At 40.4% G+C, this 24,953-nt stretch overlaps 1 long non-coding RNA gene across 1 annotated transcript in view; it reads left to right on the top strand.

The window, feature by feature from the left end:
- The first annotated feature begins 10,188 nt into the window (after nucleotides 1–10,188).
- LOC142600489 (uncharacterized) overlaps nucleotides 10,189–24,953 on the top strand; it is a 33,009-nt gene continuing 18,244 nt past the window's right edge. Inside the window, exons 1-2 of the long non-coding RNA XR_012833994.1 lie at nucleotides 10,189–10,486; nucleotides 18,665–18,736. This is a non-coding gene — a long non-coding RNA (uncharacterized LOC142600489). The remainder of the gene's footprint in view (nucleotides 10,487–18,664; nucleotides 18,737–24,953) is intronic.

Below are 24,953 nucleotides of genomic sequence, written 5' to 3' on the forward strand. Positions count from 1 at the left end.
CAATAAGCGTTCCCATTTCTCCTCTTCTCTCTCTTCCGCCAGCACAGCCAGGCGGGTGAGTGAGTCTACCTGATTCTTCAGAATGTGCGCTGGGTGATTTCCCCCTTGGTGGGCGGCTATCCACCCCTCCAATATGGGCTTTTGTTTGGCCACATCTAATACTTCTTCCCACTTTTCCTTTTGCCATACGGGCACCCGGTTTACTTCCCACTGGTTTTGTTCCCAGAAGGAGAGCCACTCAGTGCATCCCTTGAATACGGCATAAGAATCAGTGTAGATGTGTACGGGTTCAATACTGTTTGTCTCATTATCACACTCCAACCTGCTACCAGTTCCCCCACCTGAGCGCTCCCTTCTCCTTCTGTTACAATTTGTTCCCCAGAATCAAGTGTAGAGCAACTGCTCGGTATTTCCATGTTTTCCCCTCCCTCCCTGAAGAGGCATCAGTAAACCACACATTTTTCAGGTTGGATTCAAATGAGGGTGCTTCCTTTATGTAGGAAGAAGGGGGTTCCTCATCTGAGGGAGTGGATGATTTTTCCTGGATTTGAAGCATTTTGGGTGCTCCCTCCTCCACTTGATAAGCCTGACTGTAATGCTCCAGCTGGGCACACCATTTCCTGACCGTTTCCCGTTGTGCAACTCCCGCAGGGGGTGGGGTGCCTGCCAGTACGGGTTTTAGCACCTTAAAGGGCCCTCGCAGGATTATGGATTGTTGTCGCATAATTCTTTCAGCCTCCTGCAAGGCTAGACTGACCACAAAAAGACCCTTTTCCTAGACTGAGTATCGTTTTTCTGCATCTTTAAAGCTGCGTGAATAAAACCCAAGGGGGCGGGTCGGACCCTCCGGTCCACGCTGCCACATGTGTATAGACACCCCATGAATTGCGAAACCCCATTCAATTTGGAGCGGATCTGTCGGGTGTATTGGACCCAAAGCTTGATATGCTCCTGCTTCAAACACTAGTAGTTTTAGGGCTTTCTCATGAACAGGAGTCCAATCCCAGGTAGCTTTTTTGCGTGTTAAATCATACAGGGGACGAGCTGTGATAGAAAAATCCGGAATATGTTTCCTCCAGAATACCAGCAAGCCTAGGATATGTTGCAGTTCCTTTTTGTTCTCTGGGATTTTTATCTGTTCTAAAGTAGCCAAGGTTTCGGGGGGAATACACATCGTTCCTCCTTTCCACCATATACCTAAGAACTTCACCTCAGGGGAGGGGAGTTGTATCTTTTCTGCTGGAACCTGAAGTTCTAAACTTTCCAGGTAAGTGATTATTTTCTTCTGGGTTTGTCCCGCTGCAGTGGCGTCGGACCCCCCCCCCCCCCCCCCCCCCCACTATATCGTCAAGGTATTGGTAGGTTTTAACTCCCTCCTCAGCGGTGATTTGTGATAGTGCTTGTGCCAGGGCGTGGTGCGCCAAGGTAGGCGAGTGCCGATATCCTTGGGGCAAACGAGTAAAGGTGTATTGTATACCTTCCCATGTAAGTGCAAATCTATCTCTATCACCTTCCTGTAAAGGAACCATGAAAAACATGTCTTTTACATCAATGGTAGCTAAAATTTTGTGAGACTGTTCCTGTATGGCGACAATCAGTTGGGCTGTATTAGGCACGGCCGCTGTCAGGGGACTAGTTTCGGCGTTTAAGCGTCGATAATCGATCGTTAGCCGCCACTTACCATTCGGTTTGCGAACTGGCCACACTGGAGAGTTATAAGGGGAGTATAATAAGTATAATTACGCCCTGCTCCTGCAGCTTTCTTATCACCGGAGCGATTCCCTCCCTGGCTCCCAGCGGTAAGGGATAGGGTTTCACATTCACGATTTTAGACGGGGGAAGGGTAGGAGCAGTTTGCAAAAGCCTTATCAGAGTTGCCGGAGACCCGAACTTCCACTCTCTCCCTGCCGTCTGTCCAGGACTTCCCTTTCAATAAATCCAATCCCAGAATATTCATGGGGAGCACTCCCAATATCATAGTGGTCTCAGTGCGGGTGGTGTTTCCCGGCGGCCAGCACTTTATTCGGGCTGTAGGTTGGGGTTTGGAATATCCGAACACATCGGTAACCCATATCTGTTTTTTATCAGGGACAATTCCACTCCGGTTCGCGGTATCAGCATTTAAAGCAGACATTTGGGCCCCTGTGTCTACCAGAAAAGTGACCGGAGTCTTAAAGGGACCAAGGGGAAAAGTTACCAGTAGATCCCCCTGCTCGTTTTCAGTGAGCCTTCTAAAATACACCCACCGACCCTCCCCCGGCTCACTCACTAGGGATGGCGCAAGAAGTTTCCCGACTTTGGAGGGCTGGTGAGCCCCTCCACGGGAGCCGTAGGAACGGCTGATCTCTGAGGTACAGGGACTGTGGAGACGTTTTCTTTTCCCGACCGACCTCTATCTATCGGTTTCCACATTTTTACAAGCAGCTGCAAATTGGGGAGGGGTAAACCATCCATTAATTCTCGGGGAATACCCTTATCTCGACCTTCCTTCCACAACTGATTCCTTGAGGCCCCCCCCCAAAGCTTCTATCTCAGGGGCGGAGTATTTTCTCCTCTGTCTCGGTCCTACGGACTGCCGCTTGTGCCTTCCCTTCCTTTCCAACATACCCCACACGCCTGCCATAGTTGATCAGTTCCCGTGCAATTTCCCCCCAGGTAAGACCCGGTCCGCCCTGAGGTACCATGGCTGCAGTGGCTCTTAGTCGGTCTTGAATTTGCACAGCATAAACCTTCAGTGAATCAGGTAACCCTTTAATCAAGGGAGTCATCCTATCCGGATTGGCAAACAACAGCATCGAGGAAGGCTGATGGGGAACTAGGCGCTTGTCATGCATTAGTTGGAGGCAAGCCGCCTTCTGTACACTCTCTGTAAACTGGCTTACTCCAGGGGTGGGGATGGCAATAGGATCTCCTCTCTCCAAGGGGTCTAACACTCCAGCCCAATACGCCACCCTTTGGGTCAGGGACCAAGGTTCCCGTTCATCATCTATGGTCAAAAATACACCAGGATCCCAGGCTACCCTTCAAGTTTTCTGTCATTCTTTTCTCATCTGCTAATGCTTTTTTGGCTAGTTGCCATCTCACCCGTTCCGTTTCCAGTTCTGCCTGTAGTTTTTTAACCAGTTCCTGAAGGGACTCATTTGCCTCCTGCTCAGCTTGTGTGACAATGTATTCGTCCTTCTGGGCAGCTATCAATGTGGCTCCCAAGACACCACAAACCACAGCCTTTCCCTTTCCAGGCTTAAACTTATTTTCTTTTGCCAAGTCTCTTATCTGTTCTACTACAGTTGTTGGGGACTGCCAGTGTCCCTCAGCCCAGCTATGCCCTTTCAGGGTCGGGCAAGCTTTATAGCTCTACAACAAATCCAACAGTGGGGAGCAGTCAAGATCAGGCTTATCCTGGGTTGCCATGACCTACTGCCGGAGATTTCGGCTTCAACTGAGTATCAGTTCTCCTTTCTACAGCACTCTGGCTGATATCCCTTTTATGGAACCTCTTTACCGCTTCTTACAGAGAATCCTGCCGACTACGCCAATTTAATGTCCCGTCCCACTCAGGGGTTGAGGGTGAGGTTAACTTTTTTAATTCTCTGCACGGTAATGAGAAGTAATGACAATTACTTCAGAGGTCCAAACCAACTATAAATTTACTTAAAATTCAGTGGAACTATAAAAGATAGAGGCTTGGCAAAGGTCATAACAATGCTCAAAATTTAGCAGAACTATGAAAGGTAAGGGTTTAGCAAAACGTGTGACAATATTATCCTAATGTGCCGAAAATTAGGTTACAAAGAGAGTGATAGAGAGAAAAAGAAAGAGAGAAAGAAAAGAGAGAGAGAGAGAGAGAAAAGATAGCACCACCCTTGGATCCAGTGATGTTCTCTGCTCGTAGTTGCAGTCTTCAGGTGGTGGGCGTGCACCAAAAACTTATGTTTTCCCTTTTTATAACCTGATGTGCCCGCCCCATAGGCGGGGGTCTGTCATCACTGAGCAGGCGCAGCATGTGCTCAGGAATGTTCAGAAATGTTCTAGAAATGAGTCGGTGGGTTGTGGGGGTCCGGGGGACTCACTGCCCCCCCCCCCCCCCCCCCCCCCTTCAGGGCTGACCAAGCGAGTGGTGATCTGTCACAGGCACATGGTGCACAGGGCACAGATGGTCATTGTTTACGTGTTTCAGGAATAGAGGAGTGGTCTCACAAGATGTTATCCTGCCTCCGCAGGCTCCTTCCTTGTTCAACACTCCCTGGTCATCATCAGCCCATCCCTGTCCATGTCAAGACGGGTGTTTGCGACATTCACTTGTTATCAGAGCCTCACACTCTGCTCTCCTGGTAAACTGTCCTTATCCCAACCCACAAGGCTTTGTCTTTGTTTTTCCCATTCTCCTCCCCATCCCACCAGGGGAGGGGGGGTGGTGGTGAGTGAGCAACTGTGTGGTGCTCAGCTGCCAGCTGGGGCTAAACCACAACAGAAGCATGAGCACTTTGAAAAGGCAATAGTCAGATTTTTTTATATGTCGATTCAAATGCAGGTCCAAACCTTGGAGTGCAGTAAGCTGTGAAGTCTAAACACTTCTGATAGATATGAAACCTGATTGTAGTAGAGACTGGGTTTTTCTAAAGAACTTAAATGCTGAGTACCTTCTTAATACACAGAAAACAAACCAAGATAACATTTGTACATCACTTCAATAAATTAGGAAGCTAGAAACTGAAAGTTTTTTTCTGCATGGCATGAGTCAGTGGCACCTTCTAGGTAAAATGAATGCTAATATTGTCCATGTTCTGATGGACATACTGAGTTAAACCTCCTCCTACAAAACCTATAAACAAAACCTCAAGTTATATAACACCTACTAGACTGTATCAAAGGACAGAACCAACATGCTCTATCTCCCTTCCATATAAGGTTTAGGTCTTCATATAAAATGGCTTGGGGGTAGGGGGAGGATGTTGTTTCTTTAGGGGGTGAGAAGAGATGTGAGAAGAAAAGCAGGCATGACTGCATATCTGTTGTCCATATAATGGTATTTGGTTAACAAAGCTTGCCTTTACATACTTTCCAAATGAAGAATATTTTACTTTAGATGACCATAAAGTTAAATTCAGTCCTCCTTTAATATTGGCATTCATCAATCTGAGACTGTGGCATCATGAGATCAGCTGATCTAACAGCTCACAACCCTGAAAGGGAGGGAGCTGACAATACTTTTCCTCTATTTTTCACTCTCCATGCTTCCAATTAGAAGTTGTCAATGCACATACTTTTTACCTTGCACAAACTCTTGTGTTCTCTGGAGTCCTCTGTGAGCTCATGCAACATGTCAACTTGCCAGAAAACAAGTCTACCAAAAAGAAGGCTGTCTTCTCTGTTAGGTTAATGAACTGAATTGACTCACAGAATTGTCTGATGAGTGCCAGAGAAAAGGCAAAGGAATGTGCAGGACTATGTGGCCAGGAGCCATGGATGATGGAAGGAGGACCTGAAGTATGAGAAGGGAACAGGAACAAAAGTTTTCTCTTGTGGCAGCAAGCCATTCGTTTCACTGTTTTTCTTGAAAATAACCTGATTGTTACAAACTAGGAAAAAAAGAGCAATTTAATTTTTGCATTACCATTGCAAAAAGCTATAAAAAGTAGAGTGAAAACTAGCAACCTTCCTTTTAATTACAGAAAGACATCTCAGGATAAAGCCTGACAACCAGCTTTTGAAGCAGCATGTGAAACCTAAGTGCTTGCTATTTCTCCTTTGCCACTTCCAGTCACTTGTTGAAGTTCTCACACCACTCTCTACATTACATCTCTTCATTAAGTCAGGTGTTACTTCACTACAGTAAACCAAACTGGAAAGCTGATCCAGTTGAAAGATAACCACCTGTGGTATTTTTTGGTGTTATATCTTTTTTTTTTAAGATTTATTTCAACATTCAACCATACAAAGGTCTGTTTTAGTGCTTGTGGTAGGGGCAGGAAGCAGCAAATAATATATTTATTTCAGCAACACTACTGCTCAACATCAATTCACAGACTTAACACATGTCTCAGGAATCAGCACCTTAGTTACAACTTCAATGAATGTTGGAACCAGAACACTGAGACTCCCTCAAGTCACAAATGTTGATTTTCAATTTTATTGGAAAATAAACTTCTCCTCCTATTTCCCCTTTGTTTTTCCACAGAAAACAAAGGTGAACAAAGCATACATGTAACTATTGCAATGTTGATCCAGACAGCTGACACTTTCTTAACCTTGTCTTCCATATGCTTTCTCAAGACTCGGTATATATTGGTTACATCTTTCTTAAGCTAGTTGTTAAAACAAACAAACATACAATGTCCTTACCTCCAAACTAACCAATGCATTGTGAGAGAGATCTAGGGATTTCAAGCGACTCAAGTTTTTCAGAGAATTTCATAAACTACTAATTTTCTCCTGATGTTTTCCAGAAAGGAACAAGGATTGAACATCACCTACAGCAGAGCAAAAGGGCAGGCAGGGTAGGGGCATGGGTGGGAACACACATAACCTCAGCATATTTATAAGAAAGGCAGGTGATATCTTTTACACATTTTAATACTTAATATGGTTTATACAAAATACAGAATGAAGCTATTCTGCAGTATGTCAAGAACTAGGACAACATTTTTAGTATTAAACAAAAATAGGAAAAATGGATTTCTCCTTGCTACTAGAGGGTTTTTTTTGTTTGTTCGGGGTTTGTTTTGTTTTGGGGTTTTTTGTTTGTTTGTTTTGGGTTTTTTTTGATTGGTTGGTTGGGTTTTCTGTGGTAGAACTACTAATAGTAACTCTTTGGTAACCATTGCAAAAGGATGCTAGAAAGTATTATACCTTTCAACTCTCACTTAATATCAAGTCAGCACCTGCTCAAACCCCTGCATATCCACTCTCCAGGACAAAATAATCTCTATGCTTCCAACTTTTCCTTGAAAACAAGTATTTATAGCAAGTGCATATTATGCAAATAAAATCACTGTCATCTTGTGTACAGGGACAACACACCTTAACTACATGGACTTCCGTACCATCTTCCTTAGGAAAGAAGCTATGGAACAATAAAAACTCAGTTTCTAAATATAAGAGGGTTTTGACTACCAACAATCTTTTAGATTTGTCTTATGAGCCTACAATAATAAACTTTTTTTTTTTTTTTAAATTTAAAGGTAATCTATGAAAGAGAAAACAAGTTGCGCGTTCTCTGGTAGCATTGGGCCTATCTCTGCTGAGCTCTATGACATTATCTCTGTAGGAACAATTATAAAGAAAAGGTACTTAATACAGTGCAGGAAGCATCCAGGGTAAGATCCATCCAGGACACAAGAAACAATGTATGTATTTCTAGATTTAATGCAACATGTAACATATTCTTTTGTGAAAATTTATAATCCTTAATAGGCTTAGTTTCCACATCTAGGAATGGCATTCCCAAGTATCTTGGGGTGTTTGAGCATTACATCCTTTTAAAAAACTTTACGTTTTCAGGCACTGAATTATAAAAAACACTTTGCATTGTATGTATGTTACTCAAAGTTCAAGAAGCAATTAAATGGAACATGTTTAAACACCGAACTGTGTCAATGGCACATCTAAAGTTAGTTTCTATCAGGACAGTACTGAACAGAAGCCAAATTTCTGTTTCCCTTCAGATCCCAATTAAGAACGTCAGTAATTTCAAACAGCTTTAGGAAAAACAAATTGCCATGAATGAGAAAACTACATTTGTCAGACAGTACGCTGCGAAATATCAGCCACAGATTTTTGTCCAAGAAGGGGAAAACAATCATGTAAGAATGAAAAGCTTAAAAAGCTCAGAAGCCTGTCCAAGTCTACTTAACAGTTCTTTTGGACCTATCTAGATGATTCCTATTTAGGTCATAGAATCATAGAATCATTTTGGTTGGAAAAGACCTTTAAGATCATCAGGTCCAATTGCCAACCTAGCACTGCCAAGTCCACCACTAAACCATGTCCCTAAGCACCACATCTATACCTCCATGGATGGTGACTCAACCACTTCCCCGGGGCAGCCTGTTCCAATGACTGACCACCCTTTCAGTGAGGAATCTTTTCCTAATACCCAATTTAAATCTCCCCTGGCACAACTTGAGGCCATTTCCTCTTGTCCTATCACTTGTTACTTGGAAGAAGAGACCAACACCCACCTCACTACAGCCTCCTTTCATGTAGCTGTAGAGAGCAAAAGGTCCCCTCAGTCTCCTTTCCTCCAGAAAAAAACGACCCCAGTTCCCCCAGCCACTCCTCATAAGACTTGTGCTCTAAACCCTTCACCAAGTTCATTGCCCTTCTTTGGGCACTCTCCAGCACCTCAATGTCTTTCTTGTACTGAGGGTCTCAAAACTGAACACAATACTCAAGGTGCGGCCTCACCAGTGTTGAGTACAGGGGGACGATCACTTCCCTAGTCCTGCTGGCCACACTATTTCTGATACAAGCCAGGATGCTCTTGGCCTTCTTGGCCACCTGGGCACACTGCTGGCTCATATTCAACTGGCTATTGACCAATACCCCCACGTCCTTTTCCACCAGGCACCTTTCCAGCCACTCTTCCCCAAGCCTGTAGTGTTGCATGGTGTTGTTGTGACCCAAGTGCAGGATCCGGCACTCAGCCTTGTGGAACCTCATATAGTTGGCCTCAGCCCATTGATCCAGCCTTTCTGGATCCCTCTGTAGAGGTCATTGCATCAGATGCCCAAAAGCTAATAAACAGCATTTTAGCTTGAGTTTACCATTACATAGTTACACAATAGTTAGGTTAACATAGTATTGGCTAACAAGTTCTTTATCTAAAAGCACTAGGCAAGAGGAACAGACATTCCTTTTTTTTTCTTTTCTTTTTTTTTCTTTTAATCTTTCAGCATCCACGATCTACTAATAGAGGAAAAGAGTTAGAGGAAAAGAGTTAGAGGAAAAGGGTTATGAATGTCAGCTCAGCCAAAACAGAAAGGATAACAGCTGCTGGCCTGCATTATTACCTGGGAACAGAGGAAAAAGGGATCGCAAACAATGGACATTCCTATGCAGGAATTCCAGGCCTTCTGGCTTACTTAAGGAAGAATGATAAGACAACCTGAGGGTTTTTTTTCCACAGACTAAGGTTAAGAAACTTTAAGTCCTGCCTCTCCCACATCCACTTTCTTTCCAGCTATGTGCTCCTGTTACTTTATTCTGTATTGACTCTGGCAGTGATTTAATCAACTTTCATGTAATGGACAACAAAACCAGAATTATGCAATAGCTCTTTACTGGGTTAGCAAATTGAATTGGTGATGAATGCCAAAGATAGTGCAAAGTAGGAAGATATACCAAAGTAGGAAAAGATAAAGAAGAGCAGTGAGGAAAGATGAAAATGAAGACAAGACACCATCATACATCAACTATTAATTATTCTTTAGCATATTAAGAAATCACATATTTAAGAGGCTGTCTCTCCCATGCAGTATCTCTGTCTAATATACATACTTCTGAACAATGAGTTACACATTTTGATTTTACAGAGATTTACATCCCTTGAGCACACAAATAAACTACTACCTAAAGTGCAAGATGACAAGAGACTCAACCAATCAGCAAACTATAGCTGTTCTAGTGTAGAGTGTATACAGTAGTTAAAAGTCAGTTAGCATGTTCTTGTGGTGGTCGTGGTTTGGTTTTTTGTGGTGACTCTGGACCAACAGAACAGTATCTGCATTTTCTTCTGCTTGAGAGTAGCATTTACTAGCTGCATTTCTTGGCAAAACACAGAACACTGCTTATGACTAAGTATTTGGAGAGAACAGTTATCTATGGTGCAAAAAAACCCCCAAACCTGACTTAAATGCTCTTCTGACATAAACCACTGTGAAGTCATTTATGATTTTTTGATCAGGGGAAAAGTGACGTCAGTTAAACTTTTACTGTATTACGGTAATGCTTGTCCCTCAAATTTGCAGCAAGCAAGAATCGAGGAAGTACTAAGATAGTACGAAGTTATCTCTAACTTTCTCCCCTGTGAATGAGGATACAGGAAGTTGAAACTAGCTTCAGAAGATGCCGACTCAAGGATTAAAGTCGGCGGTGGTGCAATAGACCATGCCCACCAATTCACAGGCAAGCAACAGAGATAAGGGTCATAGCCTGACCAACCGTATCAACCACAAGAGGCGGGGAGGACGCCAGCGCCAGCTTGGTCCTTGCAGAGAGCATCCTCCTCCCGATCAGCGGACTGAACCGTCAGCAAGGGAGGGAGAACCGCCACCGCCGGCCGTTCCCTCTCCTCTGCCCCCTCCCGCGAGGCAGCGAGGCAGTTACCAAAGTGCCAATACGGCAAGCAGACCCTCCCGCTTTTCCCCTCTACTACCCTCTCTCCACCTCCGCCTGACACACTAGGTAAGTGCCGTGCCGCCGTCCAGCCTTCCGCTTTTCTACAGCCAATCGGAACCTGCCGGAGGCGTGACCAGGGCGGAAGGAGGTGGGTAGTGTACGGCCTTGCCGTTGCCTGAACGCCGAGGGCGTAGCGCGGGGGGAGTTGTTGTCTTCGCGGTGTGTGGCTGGGCCTGGGCTCCGCTCCTGGCGGCCGTGGTGGCGGCTGCCCGTTGCGGTCGCAGCTATAGGGCTGGGGCTTTCTTCGCCGTTGCTACTTCCATTCCACCCGGCGCTTGAGGTGCGGGAAGCAACTTGTTCCCTACGCTGAGGGCGTGCGGGGCGATAGGAGGTATCGCCAGGCCTGGAGCTGCGGACCAGCTTCTGCAGGCGCCGCTCACGGAAGTAAAGCGGGGTGACGCCGTAAGCCGCGGCGAAGCGTGCTGCAGCCCCAGAGTGACGCATCAGGTAGTTAGCTGGAGCTGTCGTGCGCTACCGCAAGTACAGGACCTATGGGGCTGTCCGCGGAAGCGGAGGTGGTGCTCGAAACGGGAGTCGCAGCCCTGATAATGGCCCTGACGACACGGCTGGGCTGCACTTTCAGGGTGGGCAGCTCGCGCTCGCCGGTGTGGAGCAGAGAAGACGTGAGCAGGCGTACTGCAGGCAGCAGGCAGGAGGGTGAAGGGCAGGGCTGTTGGGTTGTGAAAGCAATAAAGAGGAAAGACAGAAAAGGAGAAATGGTCGCGTTTGTATTTCTGTGCGTGAAATGTGAACGGTCACGGTCTGCACTGACTGAAGATGTCCCTTTAGAGGGACCTTTAAAGGCCCCTTCCAACCCAAACTATTTTATGATTCTCTGATAATGCCGTTAGTACCTATAAACTATTGCCATCTCCCAGCCAGAGCGGAATTTTTGCTGTTGTCTTCCTTTCATCACATGTAGATGCAGCAAAGTTTGTTAAGCAAACTCGTTTGCCACCCTTTGTAAACGATTAACTTTAAATATTTTATTTATTGGTGATGAAAAAGTAATTACATTCTGGAAAAAGTGCATAGAAAATAAAATACATTTTAACTTGCTGGACTTCCTTAGTATTTCAGATGGTGTAGGAAGATTTTAAGCTGTGATGTTTATGGGCTGTGAATGTAGCCAATCAGTTTTTACCAAGTTTCAGTTTAAAAGAGCAAGCTTATACTCAAATTTAATAAAGTAGTCCCTAAAGTCCTCTAAATTGTAACTATGTTGCTATATTACAGAAAAGGTATGCATGACCATCTTTAGCCATGAAAGTGTCTTGCCTTTTTACCTGCCTGTACTGCCTGCCTTCTAAAAAACTGGTTTAAAGGCAAACTCTCTTGAGCACTAATTGTCTAGCTGGTTTTATTCCTGTTTGTCTTTCCAAAATATTTGCATTATATTGACTATGAATCTGATACATTTCCTTTCAGTATCAGTAGGGAGACTTTCTGTTGGTTTTCTGGGACTTGGATTAATGACTAAACCATGATTCAGATTTTTAGCCTCTTGACAAAAAAAACTCCAACAGATAAAAAGCCTGATTCTGAATAGCGATGAATTTCTTAGAATAAACAGAAAAAAAGAAACTCTTAAACAGAATCTGATCTTCTCACATTAAGGTCTGCGAAAGTAAGCTCATTACAAATCTGTACTGTGAGAGCTAGGTAAGATGAATACAACTTCATATTGGCACTAGCTTAAGAACTGATAATTGTAAAATCTGTGCAGGTACTGTGAAGGGGGACAGATGGTCAGGATGTATATAATTATGTTCATGTGCAGATGTGTTATTACTATGGTATTCCTGAAACATAGATTTATATAGCATATCTTTGCCTGCTTATGGAATAAGGGATCTTAGCAAGAAGGAATAAAAGAGAATCAAAGGACAAAGCAGTTGCAACATTCATAGCCATCATTGTGTTTAACATCTGACTTTTGTGCCTTTTTCTCTTAATTCCTGTGCATTAAATAGCACCTTTATTTAGATTATACCCTTGTAATTTGAAATACCTGTACTCTGAATCCAAAATCAGAATCGTAGAATTTCCTGAGTTGGAAGGGACCCATGAGGATCACTGAGTCCATCTCTTAACTCCACACAGAGCAACCTAAAAGTTAAACCATATGTCAAAGAGCATTGTCCAAACACTTCTTGAACGCTGACAGGCTCGGGGCCATGACCACTTCCCTGGGGAGCTTGTTCCAGTGGTTCACCACTCTCTGTGACACACTTTTTTCTAACACCTAATCTGAACTTCCCCAACACAGCTTTATGCTGTTTCCTCACATTCTATGTCAGTTTCCTAGTGTTATTTCTGCTTATTATGAGATATTTTTTAAAGATTTTTTTTCTTCATTTCATTTTTTGTAGTAAACATAATTGTTCCTTATATTATAAGAAGTTTTGCAGCTCAAGCACCTTACCTTTTTATTTGATCTACTTTAGACTGTTAACCTGCCGTTCTCTATGTTACCTGTTTAGGGCCTAGTTTTGTCACCATTATAATCTGGCTGATCACCCATGTAAGCTATTTTTCAATTCTTGATCAGTTTCTGGAAATGGAAAATATATTATTGCTAACCTAGTATAACTCATCAATCGATTAAAGTCATATCAGTTACTTTGAAATTAACATTAAGTGGTTTAATTTACTTTTTTTAGGGTACAAGAAAAAAGCTCAAAAGTAAAATTTGAAAAGCGTCAGGGCCAAATAAATGGAACCTCCTTAAATAACTTTCAAAATTGGAGTCAGATTTTTTTTTTTTCCTGTTATCACCTTCAAAGCAACCAATTTGACACTTTTTGCTAGTAGGTCCAGTAATGTTTTCTTCTTTTTTCTTATGAAATAAATGGCTTCAATAGGATGACTCAGAATAAATTTCAACTTACTGCAGTAGTGGTAAAATTTGGACCTTAGAAACTCTGATGTCCAAATAAGCCATAAGCATGCAATGCTTAATAAATTGAAGCACACTGAGAAGTGTCTAAGAACAAGTGACAAGAACATTCCCCAGTCAACAGGATTAATGAAAAAAATAGTATGGAACAATTTACATAGATTTCTCCTTACTCAGTCCGTTTTTTACCGGTTAAGGCAGGTGTATCAGTCTCATTATGAGTGCAATGAGTAAATTGACAAGGACTAGCAGTTGGTTTTAGCTTGCCTGTAGCATGGAATATGCCAATTTCCTAGGATTATTCAGGACTGTAATGTAATGTATATCTTAAGTAAATCAGAAATACGTTGTCTCAATCTTGCCTGCTCCGTTCCTGTGGAACCTTATAGTTCTTGCCTTGGTATGTATCTGTAGGTCTTACATTTTTTTATAAAGATTCTGAGTTTGTTGTGTATGTTCTGTGGACTCTTCTGGACTGGGTACTACTTTCACAGATGCCTATGACTGTGGAGAGCTAGGCTGGAGGAGCCAGTTTGTTTCTTTGGTTGTGTCCGTATTGCTAAGTACGGCCAGAGGCTCTTTTCTACGCCTAGTGGCATAAAATGTTCATATCCACAGTACCTCTGACCACATGTGATGCTCTGGTAGCTCTAAGACAAAATAGTAATTTTATGGTTCTTTTTTTAGTTCGACGTGTATGATAGGCAGCACAGTCTTTGTATTATTTCATAGTGGTGCTTCCACAAATTGGAACAAAGAGTATGGTTTTTGTGATTAGGCTGTGTCATGAGGACCTGTTGATGGCTATGTAGTGGAGAAGGGGGTGAAACCTTACATTTTTCTCTAGAGTCGCTGTTGGGAGTGGTCCCTGGTGTATGCTATCCCTTGAACTGTGTTCTGGCCTTATGTAGGAGGGTGCAAGTTGGTACAGTTGAAAACTGTAGCAGGAAGTGTGGTAGACTTTAGCTCTCTCCTTGGCCCTGCTTTATTTAGCAGGTTTAGAACAGTGTTGTAATTAATTTCATAAACTCTGCACAAGCACCATAGCTGTCTGTATCCTGGGCTGCATCAAAAGAAGCGTGACCAGCAGGTTGAGGGAGGTGGTCCTGCCCCTCTACTCTGCTCTCATGAGACTGCATGTGGAGTACAGTGTTCAGCTGTGAAGTCCTCAGTACGAGAAAGGCATGGACCTGTTAGAGCATGTCCGAAGAAAGACCATGAAGATGACCAAAGGGCTGGATGACCTCTCCTGTGAAGAAATGCTGAGGGAGTTGTAGTAGTTCAGCCTGGAGTAGAAAAGGCTCTGGGGAGACCTTATTGCGGCCTTTCAATATATAAAGGGGGCTAATAAGAAAGACTTTTTACCAAGGCCTGTAGTGACAGGACTAGGGCAACGGTTTTAAATTGAAAGATGGTAGATTTAGATAAGACACAAGGAAGAAAATTTTTATGACAAGGGTGGTGAGATGCTGGAGCAGGTTGCGTAGAGAAGTTGTGGATGCCCTGTCATTGGAAGTGTTCAAGGTCAGGTTGGACGGGGTTTTGAGCAATCAGATCTAGTGAAAAATGTCCCTGCCCATGGCAGGAGGGTGTTGGACTGGATGATCTTTGAAGGTTCCATTCAACCCAAATCATTCTATGGTTCTATACACCACTCAGATATATGTAAACATTTGAGAAGATCTCCCTTGAGCCTTCTTTTCTAAACTAAGCCTCAGCTCTCTTGGTCTTTCCTCATTTAAGTAGCAGTATATTTCCTTCACTCAACCAATCTAACCGTTCATTTCAATAAAAAGGGATGATTTTGCAGACTGATGATACAAAGCCAAAAATAATTGAGAGACCTGAGAGGTCATTTCAGAATTCTAAAATCTTCTTCTGGTTGTAACACCAAGTGTATAGCCTACTGTGTTGTGTTTTGTGTCTAGAGAAAAGAAAAAATCTGGAATGTTTGGGACTTATTTCAGATCTGTATTCTCCATTGCAGTGAAGAATTAGTAAAAAATAAAGGTGAGGGTTTTTTTCCTTTTTTTTTTCGTCTTTTCATTTTGGAGACAACAGAAAATTGGAAGTTGCTGCAGCTATGAAGTTCTGATTGAGCCCTGTGTAATAGTGGTCAGGAGCGAGTAATGCTAGGACTACTCTATCAGGTTTGGGTCACTGAAGAGCCTCACATACAGGGATTAATTTCCGGTGATTGTGTACATTAATTACTCAGCTGTTTTCTTCCACCAGTTAACCAGACACTATATAACTTCTAAAAAATCAATTTGTTCCTTAAAATAAGACCATCCGGAAAGTGGGATCTTGCCAAGGCCATTTCTGCACTTTTTGCAGGTGGCATTTACCAGCTGTGAATCTGGGTGTACCCTAGGGTCTGGAGCAGAACACTGAAAGATGTAAAACAGTTCAAGTCTTCACTGTCATGTTAAGCACCTGTACAGATCTGGGGACAGAATTTTCTGGGGACAACAGCAAAAATTCTGCTCTGGCTGGGAGATGGCAATAGTTTATAGGTACTAATGGCATTATCAGAGAATCATAAAGTCTATATGCTTTAGTGAATATGATTAAGATGAAGTCAGATTTGTTTAAAGGAATGAATATAAAGAGTGAAGAGTAAATAACTAGAAAGTGGTGAGATAACTGGAGTATTTTAACACATTTTTTTCTAAATATTTCTACTAGATAAAAGCCCAAACGCATGGTCATCCAAATCAGCAGTATACCACAGTTTTGACTCCCTTTTTAAAGTGATTTGATGGAAGCTGCAGGCTGATTAAGGCTATTCATAACAAACTAAAGCAGGTCATAAGATATTTTGTGCCGTGCTGTTTTAAGACAGGATGGAAAGGAAAAATATTTCTTGCTGAAATTATGAAATAGCTTGTTAGAAACAAGTGCCACCCTAGAACCAGTTACCATAAAAATGCTTGGATTTTGTGCTCCTTGCAGCAAGGATTATCTGTTGCAAAGTCAGGAATTTGGGCTTGGTGACCACAATTTTTCTTTTGAAAAACTGTGAAATTTAAAAAGTCACATCTATTCTTTCATTTCTTAGTTCTCAGTGATAAGACTTTACAGGTATCTTGCATGTGCAGCAGTCAGGGAAGCATATGTGAAACCAATGCAAATAGCAATAAATGCTTGTCATAGTTGTCTGCCAAAGCACTTAAAAATCTCTGCGTAGAGTTCAGCTAAAATACTTCATGTGGAGAAGCTTGTTTGTTTTCCGTTTCTTCATGCAAGTTTTACCATTCTATTCTGCAGAACTGACTGCTTACACCTACTTACCAGCAAACACAGATCTAGTCATTTGTGACTAGTGACTGTCTCATCTTCCATGTGACAAGAATGTTTTTCTAATTTCTACTCAGTCTTAGGCTCACGCTCCAAGCCAACTGGACGCCACATTAAGCTCAGTGTTAACATCATTACCAGGAGTGTTAATGCACCTTGCCTGTCTAAATTGGCTTAGTACATGGGCAAAATGATTGTGTGTCAGTCTATGCAGATTAATGCTTATCTTCAAATCATTGTCCTTGCTATTAGTGGGAGAATTATTTCACTCTTACAGTTTTCAATCATGCGTTTCCAACAGCAAGTTTAATTTCCAACATGAAAAAAAAAAGCCAGGTAAAATAATGTATTTCTACACAACTTATGAGTTTGATTACTTCAAGGACAATTGGGGGTTAATTGGTCTGACATATTAGGATCAGTGGTCTGTTCCAGATTTTTACAATGGTAATCAAGGAATTATTTGTTTTCTTGCATGTATTACTACTCAATTTAACAAAAGAGCCATTCAATAAATATCTGATACATGTAACTAATTGGTACTCATCATTAGGGCACCTGAGTATTCTTTCATTTACATTCTTAGAAAGAATTAAAGTTATGTCTCATTAGGCAATAAGGTAACAAGAAAGAACTAATCTAGTAGTTTCAAGGATTTGAGTATCTCCTGTGCTTCCTAGCTTGCATACTTTACGGGGATACCAGATTAGCTGAAATTCATAGAATAATTTTGGTTGGAAAAGACCTTTAAGATCATCAGGTCCAACCAATAACCTTACACTGCCAAGTCCACCACTAAACCATGTCACTAAGCAGCACATCTACACAAGTTTTAAATATCTCCAGGGATGGTGACTCAACCACTTCCCTGGACAGCCTGTTCCCGTGCTTGACAACCCTTTTGGTGAAGAAATTTTTCCTAATACCCAATCTAAACCTTCCCTGGCACAACTACAGGCCATTTCCTCTTGTCCTATTGCTTGTTACTTGGGAGATGAGACCAACACCCACTTCACTACAACCTCCTTGTTATAGAGAGCAATAAGGTCTCCTCTCAGCCTCCTTTTCTCCAGGCTAAACAACCCCTTTTCCCTCAGCCACTCCTCATAAGGCTTGTGCTCTAAACCCTTCACCAGCTTAAACAAGTCATTCTTCTGTGTCTTAAAAGCATATAGCCATTCCAGATGCTCTTCACTGAAAACAAGCCTTTCATTTTCTAATAGGGATATTTTTAATTTACCTGTTTCTACTATTTCCATTCTTTTCATGTCATCGAGAACTCTGCTTTACCTGAGACTCAACTGTCATTAGAAACCACACAAATGATATTGAGAGCAAGTTTTTACTTATCTGATATTCGTATCTTGTCCTTTTTGTGGTTTTGAACAGGTGAGTGAGAAGTATTCAGTGTTTGAAATGGTGAATGTTGTTACTAATCAAAATGGAAGGAATGGATTTTGCTGCATGAATTAAAAAGAGAGAAAAATGTTTGTTCCTGCTCATTCTTACAGGTCAATGAGTTTAAAGCATATCACTAATAAATACATATGTGATAAGAAGTAGGGTGACTGGGCAGGAACTAACCTATTATAAATATATAAACATATATAAATATATAAACAGCAATCACATTCTTGTTTGTACTTGTGATGATAACTTTTAGTACACTAATGTAATCAATATAAAATGTGTTTGAATTCTGATGAAGCATGAAAAATTACCAGATTACATTAATATTCATTACTAATGTGCTTTTTACAATCTCTTCTTCAGGTAGTGGCAGCTAATACATCATCCCTTTTGTATACCAGAATTGTTGGAGTTGGCTTACCTTTAATCTCATTATAGGTACCTGGATGACGTACCATTTTGTTTGTAATAACTCTTTGTATGTTGGATCATTATTATTTGTGTATTTCCATCTTATCTATATGATAAAATTCTTGTATTTTCCCATGTTTTTCATTCACAGTTAGAAGATTGACCTTTCTTTGTTCAGGAACTCACCATTAAACTTTATTCAGCACACTTAGTGACTGTTACTTTTGTGTTTCTTTTTTTTCTAAGCTGTTGCTCCAGATTGCTGGTTCCCTGAAGCCAAATAAGGGACCCCCTCTAATGACCTTAGTACGTTTCAGGGTAAGTGTTCATTTACGAAACCTATAAATCTGATATAAAGGTGGACCAACTTCCTAACCTTAGAGATTTACATAACATGTTTGTGTGACAGAGAACTGTAGGATCCTTGTCATGCACTTGCAACAAGTGAATCTAGAAACTCTGTAAGTAACTCATTTCCAGAAGAGGGTAGCTATTTCTCAGAGATCCCAGTGCTTCATTGCAGAACAAAGCTCAGCTGGGCATGCAGCTGACTCCCAGGGGAATCACCAATGCTAGTTTCACAAAATTCTGCTGATTCTACTTCTCCTGTAGCCAGGGGTTTGGGACTACTTAGCATTCCCTGTCCCTACTTAAAACTGGTTAGTTGAAGTAAGGAGCTACTTTGAAATATTTGATAGCTGCTTGTGGCTCACATTGGCAATTTGGGATGTATAGCTTTTTTGCCAATATAATACCTGTAAGTAGGTTGAGAATTATTCTTAATATTTGATTATGCATTAGCATCTTTCATTTAATCAAATTTGTTTCACTGCAACCCATCACAACAGGTTTGGCAGAGAAGTCAGAATGATAAGTGGTTTCAAAGTAATTCTCCCGTTAATTCTTGTACTACAGTCAAAATATGTCATCTTCAACCTGCTTTTTAAGCTAACATATTCATTAACATACTTGGTTCTTCTGAGAAGGGTGCAGATTATGTTGCAAGACACACAGGTTCTTTCATGACAGATTCCGTTCAATGTGTAAATGTCTTTAAGGAAATTAATTTGGCTGGTTTGGACTTTCATCTCTAACTTCAAGACAGCAAAAAGTTTAAAAGTTTTGCAACCATCTGAATAGACAACATTCTTAAGTCTAGCAGCTAACAAGTTTTTAGTTCTGGGTCAAATAAATCCATGAGCTGATGTAAAGCTTGGCATTGAAACTTCTATGCTTCCAAGAGGCATGATGAGTTCATCCAATAGCTCACCACTACAAAACTCTCCTTTCCATCCCTGATCATACGATTCTTCCTTCTCATTTGCACAAGCTGTGGCACTAGCTAAATCTTTTTCTGAGCCAATTCTGTTCCTTAGGACTATCCGTTTCCTCTTTTCCCTATGCAGAACCGGTCTGAGTGAGCTATAATCATAAGCCTGCGCCATTCTGACAGATTTTAGGAAGAATTTCTGAGATTTAGAAGACTGGTGCAAAGAGTGGTGCGGAGAGTTACTTCTTTTCATATTGCTCACTCCCAGAGTAGTTTTGCACGTCATGCACTTACAGATTTTTTTTCTTATTACACATTCCAAAAACCTCTGCTTTGCTAAATGATCCATTAACGTTAACAGGAGAGCAGTACTGCTTGCCAGCTGGTGACTGATTTGCCTATCTAAAATGAGCTCCTAATAAATCTTCCAAAGGACAGAAAAAAATATCTAATTGATAAAAGTCTTATTGATAGGCATAGAACTGAAGATACCAGAGCAGAAGGAATTGCATTTATTGTTTACTTGTTTCTGTATATGTCAGTGATTAATGACTGCTTCATTAATGTATTTTCAGAATAAGTATGGAGGAAAAAAAAGTCTATTTTTTAAACTGAGATCAATCTATTATGGTGAAGTTAAAAGAAACAGCTGAGCCAATCTAGTAACTGCAGCTTCTGAAAAGGGGTGTCCTTGCTCCTTGCCCTGCTTCCAGCAACACATTTCTACCCACTCCTTTGTACCAGCTTTGTTGTTTGCTGGACCTTTCTGTGATTGATTCAACTTACACAAGGGTGTCTACCGAGCTAGAGCCAGGGTTACCTAGGTACCATTGAGTGTACAGTAGGGGCAAGACAGCCATTCACCAGTGGTAAGCCTTTAGGTCTTCTGAGTTTGTCTTACATGAGTTCAGTCTGAGGACATTGTTTCTTCTAGACCACTGTGACTATGCAAAGGCACATGACAAGATCATTTTAGTACTGTAGCCATGAAAATCTTTGTCCTGGATTCAGTTGCTTGGAAGAAGGACTGCATTCTCTGTACACTATTTTGCAAATAGATGGAGTAGCGTGTGGATAGGTGTGGTTCTGTCACACTTCCCATGTTATGATACGAAAAGTCCCTTTTTGACTCTCAGTTCCTCACTGGGTTCCCTGTTGAGTGATGGTCTAGGACAAAACACAATCTTAATATTATACTTCCATGGGTGACCCTATTTTACCAGCATAGTAAATAATTATTAATGTTAGAAGATAAGGAAGGAGAACCCATAATGTGGTTTGGATAGATCCGGGAATAGAGTATATTGAATAATTCTCATTTGCTTTTATGTTTTTAATTGAATGCAAATTTTAATAATGTGTCATTTTAATGCAGACAAATTCCACAGCATGTTTCTAATTTTATCAGTCCCTGAAATATTATGTCATTAAAATTATTATGAACAATAATAGGTTATTACAATTTATCTTTCCCACTTAATTTATGTCAAAAGGTTTATGTGTAAGAGGAATTATTTTAATCATAACCAATTGCAGATAAGATACTGTAATGAGATATGCTCATAGGTGTAAGTAAACTCCTCCCATTCTGATACATTAACATATTAAAAAAGACATCTCCCTTTCCTCAAAGGAGGTAAAAACCTGTTGGTAAGAAAAAGAATTTAGAGAAAAAGAACAAGTGGAGTTCAGCCAAAGAAACAGCCCATAGATCTAAATGTTGTCAAAACTAATTTTTAAAAGGAGAAGGTTTTTTTAAAAACAGGATCAAGATAACTGGAAGTAAAGTTTAGTCATATTGAGCAAAGGCTTATTATTGCACAGAACAGGGGTAACTGTTAACAGGAGAATTGTTGACAACAAAGGCAAGCAAGTTTAAACTGTCATCTGTGCTGTTTGCCTTACTTTTGTGCAGTCTGGGGAACTAGCTGGAAGTGTCTTCCCTTCTGCACTTCAGTTAGGATGTTTGAATCATTCCAAGACAGGTTAAATTTCCAGATGGATGAAGCAGAAGTAACAGAAGTGATATTAAACACAAATTAAACATACTTGCTCTCAGTTGATGTGACATTTGTGTACCGTGTCACATTTTTCTCTGGATCCTAGTGGCTCTTGGATCTCGTCTGGGTAGGGGAACTATTAGATTCTTCCTTTGTTATTTCGAATACACATTCTTATGACATTGAAAGATTATTTGTAGTATGTGTGAAACATTGTTTGAGTCAGTTGTTGCATATCAATTTAGAAGTTCCAGAGTAAGCTAGCTTCTCAGAAATGTATTGTATTTCTGCAAGTTCAGTAAACTGAATTGGCTCTCCAAGGACTCAGATGAGCCCCAGTGCTGACAACAGGTAGTATATAAATGTGTATGTGACTGTGTAGGAGGAGAACGAAGAATTAGACCTATGTATTTCATCCAGATAAACCAAAGCCTAAGATTAAAATGGAAAGGATCTCTTTCTTTGTGTTTCATCCAGTAGCTGTCAGAGATTTCTTCTTTGGCACTCGCCTGACATCTCATTTTCCTCATGTTAATATGTGGGGCCTTAGTCAAGGGATGCCCTGATTCTGAGTGCAGCAGGTTAACCCTTACACTCAGTTTCTTCTTTAAAATACTCCTGGAGTTAAAGATTTAATCTTCTGAAATGAAAATTTACTTTCCTCCTTTTTCAAAATGAGCAAGTATCTTTTGCTAGTCCTGGTGTTCTCTTGTACTTGACTGTCCAGTGAACAGCTCCATTTGTCCCTATGACTCACTGGGCATGTTTCATCATGAAGTGTGCTCTACACTGGATTTTATATTCTGTTACTATGCCTGTATAGAAACAAACCAATGGAAACATCTATATGTGACAGATCTGTGTAATCTGCTACTGTTTCCTGACTACATGTAATAATAATGAACCTCTTTGGAGTGATAGTGAGTGCGGTATGATTGATTCCTCAACTTCTTTAAAGCGTAATGTAATAAAAGGGAAGTAACCAACTATTTGCCATACAAAAATGAGCTTCCTGTGGCCTGTTTTGACTTGTTTCTTCAAATACTATTCTGAGATACAAGCTTTCCTGAGGAGTTTTCATTTGGAGTGTGACAAGTGGTTTGCTGATGCACAGCAGCCAGCAAAATTAACCTGATCAGCTGTGTTGAATGACATGTTGGGTCAGAGACTGAAAAGTGTGCCTTTTAATATTAAGAATGTTGCACTTCCTTACAGACTAATGAGAAAATTAAATTATTGCTATTACATCATCAGAAAATGTATTTGAAACTGAATTGAAAATTGATCCTAAACTTGCTGTTGAAATAAAGTATTTTTTCATTTTTCAGTCTTTTTATTTTTCCAAATTCAATGTGTGACTCCAAGATACCACTGAATTTGTTCTGATCCCTGTTAAAATGTCACTTTCCTGTTAATTAGAATCACTAGATAAAGTTTACTGTATGTCATTTGAATTAATCCAATTTTGTTCTGCAGCAAACAGATTTGTCATTAATATCAGTTTTTCTCTTAGAACCAATGAAAATAACCTTTTTATTGTAATTTTACAGAAAAGAAAGCAATTAGAACTGTTCTTGCATTCAACAGCTATCTAGATAAAATTATTTAAATTATTGACACAGTATAATGAAATACAAATATACCATTTTGCTGTCTATACTTTTCTAGTTATCATTTTGGAGTTCCATCATCAGTCATTTAATACCATGCTCCAGTGACTGTCATCATTACTGTGTTGTTCTATCCTTGACCTTTTATTGATTTAATTGACTTTAATTCATCATCAAGAACTAAATGTTTTAAAAGTGTTTGGTTTTGTAGATGAAGCAGATGAATTCTTTTGGAATACCAACCTGTTCCAAAAAGCCAGCTGCTCAAATTCAGGATCTTCTCCAGCTGATGCTCATGGTGGTCCATCCTCCATGTCATATGTACTGTCCCAAGGTATTTATATTGTATAGAAAATTAAGAAATACACACGTGTCCCCCTTACATTCATTCTAGAGGGAAAAATTACAAACTGCTAACCTTTGTACTTTTCAGGAATGCATCCTCAGCAGACAGTAGGGTATGACATAATTAATTTTTTGTGTGTGTGTGATTTGAGTATGTCTCTTTTTCAATTAGTAATTAAAAACATGGTTTTTAAAAGGCTATTTTAATTGACTCTGATACGCTTCTTTACATGTATGTTCTTACGAAATTGAAGAATGCTTAAGCCCTGTGAGTCTAAAACGTAGCACTAAGAGAGAAATATATTTTATTTAAGACTTTTTTTTTTTAAAACTAATATGTCATGTGTGAATCAAGTGTAGTACTATTGCTTTTGGCTGCAATACATTATTAATCTCTAGTTCAATGATACTTTGAGAATTTATCAACCTGAAGGAAAGATAATCTTTAGGTTTTTTAATTATTTAGATATGATGGGAACAGTTGCCCCCATGATAACACTCTGCCTAAGAGAATCTTGCTCTGCAGTGTGCAGATTCAATTGTATGGAATGATTTTAGTGCATATAAGATTGCTTTGTAAGGAGACGAAATTCTCTATATCTATTAGTATGTTTTCAGTGAAGCATGTGGGTAAAATACATGCTAAGTTATAGTATGTGGTTATTCTGCTCACAAAATACACAGAAAAGATCACTGGTGAGAGAAATTTAGAAATGCTAGTCCTTTGTGTCACATGTAAATAAAAAAGCCTTTACTCTGATGTTTTTGCTGAGAGTTGAAGATGATGTTCACTGACTTAATTAAAATAAATTTTAAAAAATCAACTTCTTTTTAGAGCATCTTCTCTAGTAAACTTGCAAAATCAAAGTTGAGTTGTAGTATTTTGATATTTTGATACAGTCTGGGAAAGTCAGTATAGAAACCGACTTTCACATACCTCAGTTTGATTTTTAATGTACTATTTATTCTTCATAGAAAGTACTGATAAGCGAAGTAGTTAAGCATAGGTGTGGCATATTGCCGTGTATAAATACAAGAAATAATAGAATATGTTTTAAAACTTGTTCATGTAATATTGCATAACTCAACTCTCTGAGCTATTAAAGTATTGCTTTTGTATCGCAATTAAATTTTCCTTGAAGTTACCTGTTAATATTTATCACATAATAGTTCTGCCCTGAAATGTTTACTTGTGAAAGAATGTGCTGATTTCAACCTTGTTTGAAAACATAAGAAACTACACTCCACCTTTTTCATATTTACTAAACAAAAGGGGGAAAAGTAGTAACTGATCTGCTTTTTACTGTAGT

This window comes from Balearica regulorum, chromosome 2 (genome assembly GCF_011004875.1).
Source record: "Balearica regulorum gibbericeps isolate bBalReg1 chromosome 2, bBalReg1.pri, whole genome shotgun sequence".
Taxonomy (NCBI): Eukaryota; Metazoa; Chordata; class Aves; order Gruiformes; family Gruidae; genus Balearica; species Balearica regulorum.